Source organism: Artibeus jamaicensis, unplaced genomic scaffold (genome assembly GCF_021234435.1).
Source record: "Artibeus jamaicensis isolate MK-2021 breed Jamaican fruit bat unplaced genomic scaffold, CSHL_Jam_final contig_419, whole genome shotgun sequence".
Lineage (NCBI taxonomy): Eukaryota > Metazoa > Chordata > Mammalia > Chiroptera > Phyllostomidae > Artibeus > Artibeus jamaicensis.
In genome coordinates, this window is record NW_026521824.1 from 2932759 (window position 1) to 2944080 (window position 11322).

General features: G+C 42.9%; 1 pseudogene; it reads right to left on the bottom strand.

Annotated features, from left to right (window-relative positions):
* Positions 1–4094: 4094 nt before the first annotated feature.
* On the bottom strand, positions 4095–10844 carry LOC119064679 (transcriptional adapter 2-beta-like; annotated as a pseudogene).
* Positions 10845–11322: the final 478 nt, after the last annotated feature.

The following is an 11322-nucleotide window of genomic DNA, read 5'->3' on the forward strand; positions in this document are numbered from 1 at the left end:
CTTGGGTCCAACTTCTTTGGGACTCTCTGAGCTTCCTGGATTTCCTGGAAGTCTATTTCCTTTGCCAGATTGGGGAAATTTTCTTTTATTATTTGTTCAAATAAGTGTTCCACTCGTAGCTGTTCCTCTTGCCCCTCTGGTACCACTATAATTCGGATGTTGGAACATTTAAAGATGTCCTGATGGTTCCTAAGCCTCTCCTCATTTTTTTGAATTCTTGTTTCTTCATCCTTTTCTGTTTGGTTATTCTTTTCCTCCTTCTGGTCCACTCTTTTGATTTGAGTCCCAGTTTCCTTTCCATTACTATTGGTTTCCTGTGTATTTCCATTCATTTTAATTAGTTTAGCCTTCATATGCTCCTCTAATTTGTGACTAAAATCAACCAGTTCTGTGAGCATCCTGATCACCAGTGTTTTGAGCTGTGCATCCGAAAGTTTGGCTATTTCTTCATAGCTTAGATTTATTGGGTCTGGGGCTCTGAGTTGTTCTTGAGCCATGTTTTTATCTGTTTGTGCCTGTTACATATGAGGAGCGGAGCCTTAGTTGTTTAGCAGGGCGGGGCCACCCAGGTCACTGGTTTGTGATGCTGTATGTGGGGGCGGGGTCAGAGAGGGACAATGGCGGTTCCCTCTGCTGCTTTCTGCTGCTGGGGCCTGCGTGGTTTGTCTTACTGCTAGCCCCTTCACCAGTTTATCTGTGCGCGAATGTGTGACTGCGATCAGCCCTCAGTGGGTCCACCCACTTCTCCACACCTGGAATCCGCCCATGGCTGCTGGCGCACCTAGGTCGCTCACCCAGGTTGGATCTTCCCTGCCCGACCCCGCTCTGCTGCTGGCTCTGCCCTTCTTACCGGATTGGCTGAAGGGTTCGTTGTTGTCAGACTTCTGTGTAGTTCAATTTTCTGCATTTTTGTTGCTAAAACTTTGTTGTTTTTAAACTTGGTTGTGCGAGAAGGCGCAGTGCTTCCACCTACACCTCCATCTTGGGCAGAAGTCAACTGGTTGAATTTTAATAGTGAGATTTATTAACTATTACCGAGACACCTTCTTTGGATATAATGTACCACTTTCTGATCAGGAAGTTTGAGGATTAGACCTTGAAATACTACTCAAAAACCCTGCTGTCATTACAAAATAATCACAGGCATGTAAAGTACAGTATGGGAAATATGATCAACAATATGGTAATAACTGTGTGTGTCAGGTAACTAGACTTATTGACAGGATTACCTCATAAGTTATATAAATATCTAACCACTGTGCATGACACATAAAATTAATATAATATTGAATGTCAACTGTAGTTGAAAAATAAATATTTTTAAAACACCCTGCTGTCAGACAGTTGACATGATGATGCCAACTCTATTGGCTGCTACTTTCTACCACCTAACACATACACCCAAACCCTGCCTCCTATCCCTGCTTTAGAATCAAGCATTTCAAGAAGAGGAGCATAGTTAGCAGATTCAAATGACATGACCGAAAAGTGTCAATTGGGTTAGGGAATGGAGATAACACAGGGCATCTTTACTAGAGCAGTTTCAGTGGATGGTAAGGCTCCAGTGCCTGGTTCTAGTGTGTAATGGTATCTCATTTCTGTTTCCTTGGTGGCTAATACTGTTGAGTCCCCTTTTAGGTGTTGTTTTTTTTTATATCCTCTTGAGAAGTGTATGTTCAAGACTTTTGCTCATATTTTCATTGGGACCTCTTTTTGTTCATTTATAGTTTTCTTTAAAATTCTGTATATAAGGTATTAGATATTTATAACATTACAAATATCTGCTCACCCACTGCTTGCCTTTTCTCTCTCTAAATGATGTCCTTTGATGAAAATTCATCAAACTTCTTTTTATGATTAGTACTTTTATGCTGAATTTAAGAAATCTTTTTCCAATCCAATGTCATAAAGATATTTTCCTGTATTTTATTATGTATATCTGCTGTTTTTACTTTTAGATCTAAAATCTGAAATTGATTTTTATGTACGGGATAGGATAGAGGTCAAAATTAATACTTTCCAATCAAACATACAATTTATTCAACATTATTTAATTAAAAGACCATATTCTCCCCTCCTCCTTGGGTTGAAGTGGTCTACTTATGATAAATGATCAGATGATCACATTATGTGAGGGTCCATTTCTAGATCATCTGTTCTGTTGCATTGTTTATTAAATACCAAAGGTTCTTAGTGAAAACAGATGTAGAGTAAGTCTTGATATCTAGTGGAATATATCTTCTAATATTGTTCATTTAAAATTTTCACTGCAATGTTAGGTCCTTGGCATTTTCATATTCATTTTTTAATGATTTTTTTTCAATTACCCCACATGAAAAAGTTGGGATATTCATGGATATTATGTTAAATATATAGGTTAATTTTGGAAGAAAAGGCATCTTAATATTAAGACATCCAGACTATGTGCATACTATATCTTTTTAATTATATACATCTTATCATTTCAGCAATTTTTGTATTTTCCCAGTGTAGAAGTTTTGAATATTTTTGTTGAATTAGTCATATGTATTTTATATTTAGGTATAAATTTATTTTAATTTCATCTATTGGTTTTTAATCATATATGGGGTGGGAAAAAAACTGTAGGTTTACAGTTACTTGTATGGAAAATAACACCATAATTAACAAATAATAGTACAAGAATAAACTGTGGTTTGTGTACTCCAAACTTCTGAAACGGACTTCTACCCATCCCTCCATCCCTGTCTATTAAACATATCAATGATATGTTATTATAGCAAAGTGTATATAATAGCATTTTTTTTTACATTTGAAATGATTTAATGCTGAAAACTTGACCCTAGGGGAAAGATGTAAAAAGAAAGGAAAAGACACTGTAATTAAGTTGTCCTTGGAAATGATGAGTGTCTTTTCTTTCAAATGACTTCACTTTAAAGTAACTTCAAGCTCAAACATTCTGGGTGGTAAATGGTTTTTGAATAACTGCTGGTGGAGAGGCAGGCCAAGTTCCCGGAGCAATGGCTCTGCTGGGTCTGTGGTCACTCTAGCAACTCTAAAGCAGAGTCTTGAACATGAGAGCCCTGAGAAGCCCAGAAGACAAGTGGCTAACCCAAGTTCCAAAGGAAGGAACCCTGTAAGAGGGCACCTGAAAAAAAGAAATAAGGCCGGGCAGAGCCACATCTGAGTCTGGTTCAACACAGTGACCCAGAGAAGCAGCACACTAGGCCCAGACTGGCCAACTGGCCACACTGGCTGCCCCATCTTGCCTGGCTGGTCTGCAGAGCGCCCAAGGCCATCCAAAGTTCAGTTGCTTTACCAGGCTAGCTTGGTCAGGGTTTCAGTGAACAGGGCACTTGCAACTGTGACAAAAGTCCTGGAGGATGCTACACTGTAACTTAGAACTCTCAGCTATGAATTTTCTAAAGGTCCTGCAAGTACAAGAGCAGCCTGCAGCTGTCCCCAAAAAAGGCTGAGTCCTGGCAGTGGCACTGATCCTCCTGCTACTAGGCTTCCCCACAGCTTCCTCTCTGAACTAGGGGGCACTGCCAACAGCCCTGTCCATTCCCAAACTGAGCAAACAGGCCTAGCCAGAGAGCACCATGCCAAGGGCACTTTTGGGGGTTGGGAACTGCAGGCTCAAAAACAGCTACTGCCAACAGGTAAGGGGAAGTTCATTTGGTCAATGTGTTCACCACCAACCTCTTTCTGAAGTTCCAAGGAATGTTCATCCCAACCTCCTCTGGCTTCCCTGCCTGCCTTGCTGTCCCCCATCTAAGGTGCTGTGTGCCAGAGCAGGGCTGGGGCCTGGGTCACTAGGTGAGGCCAGCAGCCAGCAAGCCAGCACACATGGTGTGCCAAAGGGAAAGGCTCACAGAAGGCAACGGTCTGGTCACCAAACCCAACAGAAAGGCAGATGGTCCTCTTCACGCATTACTTTTAGGTCTAAGATACAACGTATGTGTGCTTGTTTCCCCCATGCTCTAAGATTACTATTGCTTCTTTCAGAGGACCATGAAAAGAATTCGTATCCTAAAAAAATGAAACTGCTGAAAAAAGAACAAGGGGAGCAAAAGAGCTGTTCCTGCCCCTGTCCCACAGTCATTTTGGCTCACAAGCGCATCAGCGGCTGCAGCTTTCGGGGCACTGGCCTCAGGAAACATCCCTGGATACCCAGCCCCTCTCTGTGAAGAAATTCAAAATCCTTTTCTCTAGGACCTTGTCCAAGTAACTCGGCAGTCCAAGTAACTCGGCAGGCGACTCTTGGAGAAAATCCACCCAGCTTCTGGAGGTGGGCTTTGATGATGATGGTGTTGGCGGTCATGTAGGGCAAGGGAATCAGGTTGAGGGAGCTGCACAGTGCCTTCTCGCGGTGGGACAGCAGCTTGAAGCCCAGCAGTTGCTCCATGGTGGTGAACTCACCGTCCTTGGCATCCTCCCACCCGCACTTGGCGCCTGCTGAGCTTCAGTCGTCCTTCCAATTCTCCCGCTAGTGCCAGGCTGCCTCGTACTCTGCTGACTCCTTCATTTTGGTGATCCCGTTCCATCTGTAGTGCTGCAGCTCCCGGATCTTGGTGTGCAACATATTCTCCTTGGGCATGTTCTCATACAGGTCCTCGAACTCCTTGCAGGATGTGAACTGGTAGAGTGGCCTCAGCTTCAGCCGCAGCTCCCGTTCCTCTGTGATCTTGCACTTGGCCATCTTCTCCCTGTCCTTCCCTAGGAAGGCCAGCACCAGGTTGTAGTCGCAGGCAGTGTTCTTGCACCACTGCTTCTCCCCGAGCTTCTGCATGTACATGTTTACGTGGGCGTGTTTGAGCTCGATCTCCACATCTTCGTTGTAGTTGACCAAGAGCTCACTGATGAGTGTCTCGGCATCCTAGTAGTCATCCCACAGTGGCAAGTAGCCCAGCTGCTGCTGCTGCTGCTCAGCCACAAAGACGTCTAGGGAAAGCTAGGGAATGGTGAGGCTGGAAGAGCAGGGGCCTCCACTGGGGCAGGTGTGGTCTGTCACCCAGTTGGGGATGATTTGGGATGCAGGCCTTCCCCAGGCTGTCTGGATGCATGTGCTTACGTAATGCTCCATCACTTCCGGGGGGGTGCAGGAAACTCTAACATGAGTGGCCAGTCATCCTCTGCAGGGGGGGGGGGGAGGGTGTCTGCACCCCCCAGGGCCAAACTGGAACCCCTGAAACTGGCTATTCCATGCAGGCAGGGCTATGACAAAACGGTCACAGCGGGGAGGAAAGTATTCGTGACGCAGTTACCAGACCCTACATCTAGGGCTCTGGTCAGGGACCCCACAGACACTCTCCCACCAGGCGCTGAGGCGCTGAGGATGGAGCTGAAAGCATTCAAGGAATAAGGGCAACACTGGGACCCAGTTTCCGAAGCCGAACTGCTCCGTGGCATCCAGCAGCAGCCGCCCCTCGTGGCTGCTCCAGCCGCCCTCGGCCTCGGCCCCCACAGCGTGGAGCGCCCACCGCCAGCTGGCAGCAGCGGTGGTGGCGGATCTCCGCGCCCGTTGAGAAGCACTCAGGGCACAGCTGCATGTCCTGGCAGTCGGTGCCGCAGAAGCACAGCTGAGCTCACCTCGGCTGGGCTGTATGCGCTGTACTTCTGTCCGAGCGAGCTCCACCTTCTTTCGCCACAGGCCCTTGCGGAGCCGTGGGCTGGGCCTCATCCCGCCTCCGCTCACAGGCGCCCTCTGGCGTGGACCTGCGGCCCTCGCTCCGCAGGGTGGCTGCCTCCCCTCCCAGCATTTCCCAACGCTATAATAGCATATTAAATTTATGTGTATCATGTTACAATATATTTGCATATAATAGATTTAAATTGAACATATATCCAATGACCTTGCTAAATTCCCTTATTAACTATAATAATTTCATTCTTTTGAGCTTTTTTGTGTACAAAATGTCATGTGTAATAAATTAAAATCTTTTTACTTCATTGCTTTCAATCTTTGTAACTTGTTTTTTTACTTTATTATGCTGGCTAGGAGTACCATAAATAGTGATTATGGACATCCTTTGCCTTTTTCCCAGAATCTAAAGAAAACCCCTAAACATTTTACCATTAGGTATGACATAAGGTATAAGGGTTTCTTTATACATAATCTCCATCAAGTCAATGAAATTTCCCTCAAAGCATAGTTTCCTGTCCTGGACAAGTGTTGAATTTTATCGAATACATATTTTTGCAACTATCGAGATGATCATGATTTTTTATTCTCTTAATGTGGTTGATTTATGTGGATTGATTTTTTAATTTTAAAAATTGCACATAACATAAAACTTACCATCTTAACCATTTTAAGTGTATGGTTGTTGTAAAACCATCACCAGCATCCATATTCAAAGTTCTTTTCATCTTTCCAAGTCAAAACTGAATACCCATTAGATAGAGATTCTCCTTCCCCCTCTCCTTATTCCCTGGAAACCACCATTCTACTTCATGCCTCTGTGAATTTGACTACTTTAGGTACCTCATGTAAGTATTCATTCTTTGGGACTGGATTATTTCACTTACCATAATGTCTCCAAAGTTCATCTGTGTGGATTGCTTTTTTTTTTATTGATTATACCATTACATTTGTTCTATTCCCCCCCCCCGTTCCCCTTCACCCTGCACATCCCTCCCCCACCAATCCCCCCCTTTAGTTCATGAACGCATGTCTCAAGTTCTTTGGATTCTATATTCCCATACTATTCTTACCCTCCCCCCATCTATTTTCTACCTATGGTCTATTCTACTTATTTTCTGTACCTTCTCCCCCCTTCTCCTTCTTCCACTCCCCTGTTGCTAATCCTCCACGTGATCTTCATTTCTATGGTTCTGCTTCTGATCTAGCTGTCCTCTTTTTTTTTTTGCTTGACATTATTTTTATTAATTTTTTTATTTTATTGATTATGCCATTACATTTGTTTTATTTCCCCTCCTCTGTTCCCTTCCACCTTACACACTCCTTCCCCACCATTCTCCCCCCTTTAGTTCATGAACACATGTCAAGTTCTTTAGATTTTGTATTTCCCCTACTATTCTTACCCTCCCCCCTATTTTCTATCTGCTGTCTATGCTACTTATTCTCTGTACCTTCTCCCCCCTTCTCCTCTTCCCACTCCCCTGTTGCTAACCCTCCATGTCATCTTCATTTCTATGGTTCACTCCTGATCTAGCTGTCCTCTTAGTTTGCTTTTGTTTTAGGTGTGGTTCTTAATGACTGTGAGTTTGCTGTCCTTTCACTGTTCATCTTTTTTATCTTCTTTTTCTTAGGTAAGTCCCTTTAACATTTCATAGAATAAGGGCTTGGTGATGACGAACTCCTTGAATTTGATCTTATCTGAGAAGCACTTTATCTGCCCTTCCATTCTAAATGAAAGCTTTGCTGGGTAGAGCAATCTTGGATGTAGGTCTTTGGATTTCATGACTTGGAATACTTCATTCCAGCCCCTTCTTGCCTGTAAGGTCTCTTTTGAGAAATCAGCTGACAGTCTGATGGGAACTCCTTTGTAGGTGACAGTCCCCTTATCTCTTGCTGCTTCTAGAATTCTCTCCTTCATTTGAATCTTGCCTAATATAATGATGAAGTGCCTTGGTGTGTTCCTTCTTGGGTCCAACTTCTTTGGGACTCTCTGAGCTTCCTGGATTTCCTGGAAGTCTATTGCCTTTGCCAGATTGGGGAAATTTTCTTTTATTATTTGTTCAAATAAGTTTTCCACTGGTGGCTATTCCAATTCCCCTTCTGGTACCCCTATAATTCAGATGTTGGAACATTTAAAGATGTCCTGATGGTTCCTAAGCCTCTCCTCATTTTTTTGAATTCTTGTTTCTTCATCCTTTTCTGTTTGGTCTTTTTTTTCCTCTTTCTGGTCCACTCCTTTGATTTGAGTCCCAGTTTCCTTTCCATTACTATTGGTTTCCTATGCATTTCCCTTCATTTCAATTAGTTTAGCCTTCATATGTTCCTCTAATTTGTGACTAAAATCAACCAGTCCTGTGAGCATCCTGATCACCAGTGTTTTGAACTGTGCATCTGAAAGTTTGGCTATTTCTTCATAGCTTAGATTTATCGGCTCTGGGGCTCTGAGTTGTTCTTGAGCCATGTTTTTATCTGTTTGTGCCTGTTACATGAGGAGCGGAGCCTTAGTTGTTTAGCAGGGCGGGGCCACCCAGGTCACTGGTTTGTGATGCTGTCTGTGGGGGTGGGGTAGAGAGGGAGGAATGGCGGTCCTCTCTGCTCGCCAGGTCCGCCTCACCGCTCGCCCCCGCCTGTTTATCTGAGCGGAAATGTGCGATCTCGCCACCCTAAGCCCTGTGGTCTCAATGCTCGCCTCTTCACTGGTTTATCTTCACACAAATGCTCCACCGACTGCAGACAGCCAGCCGCGCCTCTCCTCCATGTTCACCCGTAGCTAGCCCACACCTGGGATTCCCGTCTTCGACTGCTTGTGCACCACCCCGGTAGGGGATCTTTTTGGCCAACCTGTTCCGCTGCTGGCTTCGCCCCTCTTACCAGTTTAGCTGAGCATTTTGTTGTTTTTGGACTCCATATTGTCGATTTTCTGTGTGGTTTGGTTGCGTTTATTGTTGTTAAAACTTTGTTGTTTTTAGATTTGGTTGTGCGAGGAGGCAAGGTGTTTCCACTTATGCCTCCATCTTGGCGGAAGTCCCCATTCATTATTTAATAACATTTTATTTAGCTTCTACATGTTCAAACGTTTTCCAGTTTTTTATTATAATTGATATGTAGTTTTACACAATTGTGGTCAGAGAAAATGCTTAGTATTATTTTAATCTTTTTGAACTTAATATAACTTATTTTGTGTTCTAACATTTGATCTTTGAGAATGCTGCATGTGCACTTGAGAAGAATGTATTTTTTGCTGCTTTGGGATGAAATGGTCTGTAAATATCAATTAAGTCCATCCAATCCCATGTGGTGTTTAAGGACACTGTTCTTATGTTGATTTTTTTTGTCTGGAAGATCTACCCATTAATGACAGTGAAGTGTTAAAAATTTCCTACTATGAGTATATTGATGTCAATCTCTCCCTTAATGTTCACCAATATTTTCTTTATGTATTTAGGTGCTCCTATGTTGAGTGCATATGTGTTAACAAAGATTATACTCTTGTTGGATTGCTTCCCTTAGTATTATGTAGTGACCTTTTCTGTCTCCTATTGTGGCTTTTGTTCTGAAGTCTATTTTGTCTGATGTAAGTATTTCTACCCATCTTTTTTTGGTTGTTTTCATTTGAATAGAATCTTTTTTCCATTCCTTCACTTTTTGTTTGTGTGTATCTTTTGTTCTGAAGTGTTTCTCTTGTAGTCATCTTATGTATGGGTCATATGGTGATGCAGACCCCGGCTCGTGGGGTCTGCAGTGTTATGGATGAGGCGAGACAAATTCGCATAGGCTACTGAGTCCTGTGAGGGAAACGGGATGGCATGGCCACTTTCTCAAGGGGAGAGCATACCAACCCTTGCCTTGACTAGCTTTTATTGTTTTTCTGGGCACATTACATTGAGGATGATCCTCATGTACTATGCACAGGTTCCCTTTAGGTGGTTACCTTCTACAGAAAACAAAGGAGAGGATGCCCCTAATCACTTCACAGAAGAAGGATATCTGCAAATGAAAGGGAAAGTGGTTGCACAGGTTACACTCATCTTGGAAGGCTTAGCATAGATTTTAGGAAGTCACTTTAAAGATATGCAGTAAATGTTTGCTGCCTCAATTCAGGGTGAGGGAGTTTTGGCAAAAAGCAAGTCTCAGAGTGGCCCAGTTACAATGCAGACCTGATTCCCCACGGGAGAACCCATCAGTGGGCATGGGTCCTGTGTGCTGGACCTCACTTTCCACTGGTCTTTCTGAGTGGGAGCTGGGCCCACACCATGCAGAACAGTCTCCTATAATATGGGCCTTGTTTTCTTATCCATTCAGCTACCTTATGTCTTTTTATTGGAGAATTTAATGCATTTAAATTTGTGGTTATTATTTATAGGTACTTATTTATTGCCATTTGATTCTTTATGCCTCTGTTCTTCTCTCTCTTCTCTGTTCTTTTTCTCCTCATCCTCATCATCCTCCTCCTCCTTCTTAAAACAGGCCCAGTAACATTTCTTGCAATACTGGTTCGGTGGTAATAAACTCCTTTAGCATCTTTTTGTCTGGGAAGCTCTTTATTTTGCCTTCAATTTTAAATAATAGCTTTGCTAGATAGAGTAGACTCAGTTGTATTTGCTTTTCATCACTTTGAAAAGCCTGTGCCACTCCCTTTAGCCCAAAGTGTTTCTGTTCAGAAATCAGCCAACAGCCTTATGGGACCTCCCTCGTAGGTAACTAACTGTCTCTCTCTTTTCAACCTTTGCCTTTTTAATTATGATGTGTCTTCTTGTGAGCTTCTTTGGATTTATCTTGATTAGGACTCCCTGCACTTCCTGAACTTGTGTAGCTTTTTTCATCACCAGGGTTGGGAAATTTTCAGTCATTATTTCTTCAAACAGGTTTTCAATTCCTTTGGAAGTCTCTTCTCCTCTTCTTTTTATGGCTTATTCTCTTCTCCTTCTGGTATCCTTATGATGAAGATGTTGTTATGCTTGATGCTGCCCCAGAGGTTCCTTACACTTTCCTCATTTTTTTAAAATTATCTTTTCTTTTTGATGCTCTGCTTGGGTACTTACTGTTCATGTCCTCTAATTCATTGATTTGATCCTGTACTTCATCTAACCTGCTGTTGATTCTATTTGTGTATTCTTCATTTCAGATATTGTATTCTTCATTTTTGACTAGTTCTTTCTTATGGTTTCTATGACCTTTTTAATGCTTACCACCTCTTTAAGTTTTCGCTGAGGTCATCCATTCTCCCCCAAAAGTTTTTTGAGCATCCTTATAAACATTGTTTTAAACTCTGCATCTGACATCTTAGGTGCTTCCATTTCATTTCAAACCTTTTCTGGTGCTTTTTCTTGGTCTTTCATTCGGGCATATTTCTTTGTCTCCCCATTTCGTTTATGCGCACTAGGTTGATCTGCTATGACTCCCAAACTTGTCATGAGGGATTTATGATGTAGGTGTCTTATTGGGCTCAATGACACAATCTTTCCAATCATTTCAGCTCAGTGCTTCAGAATTGTTTTTGTGGGTTATATGCACCTTCCTTTTGTAGTTGAGCCTTGAATATTCATGGCCTTTTCGTGGGTGCAGTTAACTCTTCAGGATGGTTGACTTTAAAGATAAACCTTGATCACCATGTATGAGTCACTGTTCAGGGGTGCAGTTTGAGTTGGATTTGTACCCGGTATGCTTCTGTGCTTGCTATAATCCCCCTTGTGGTGTGC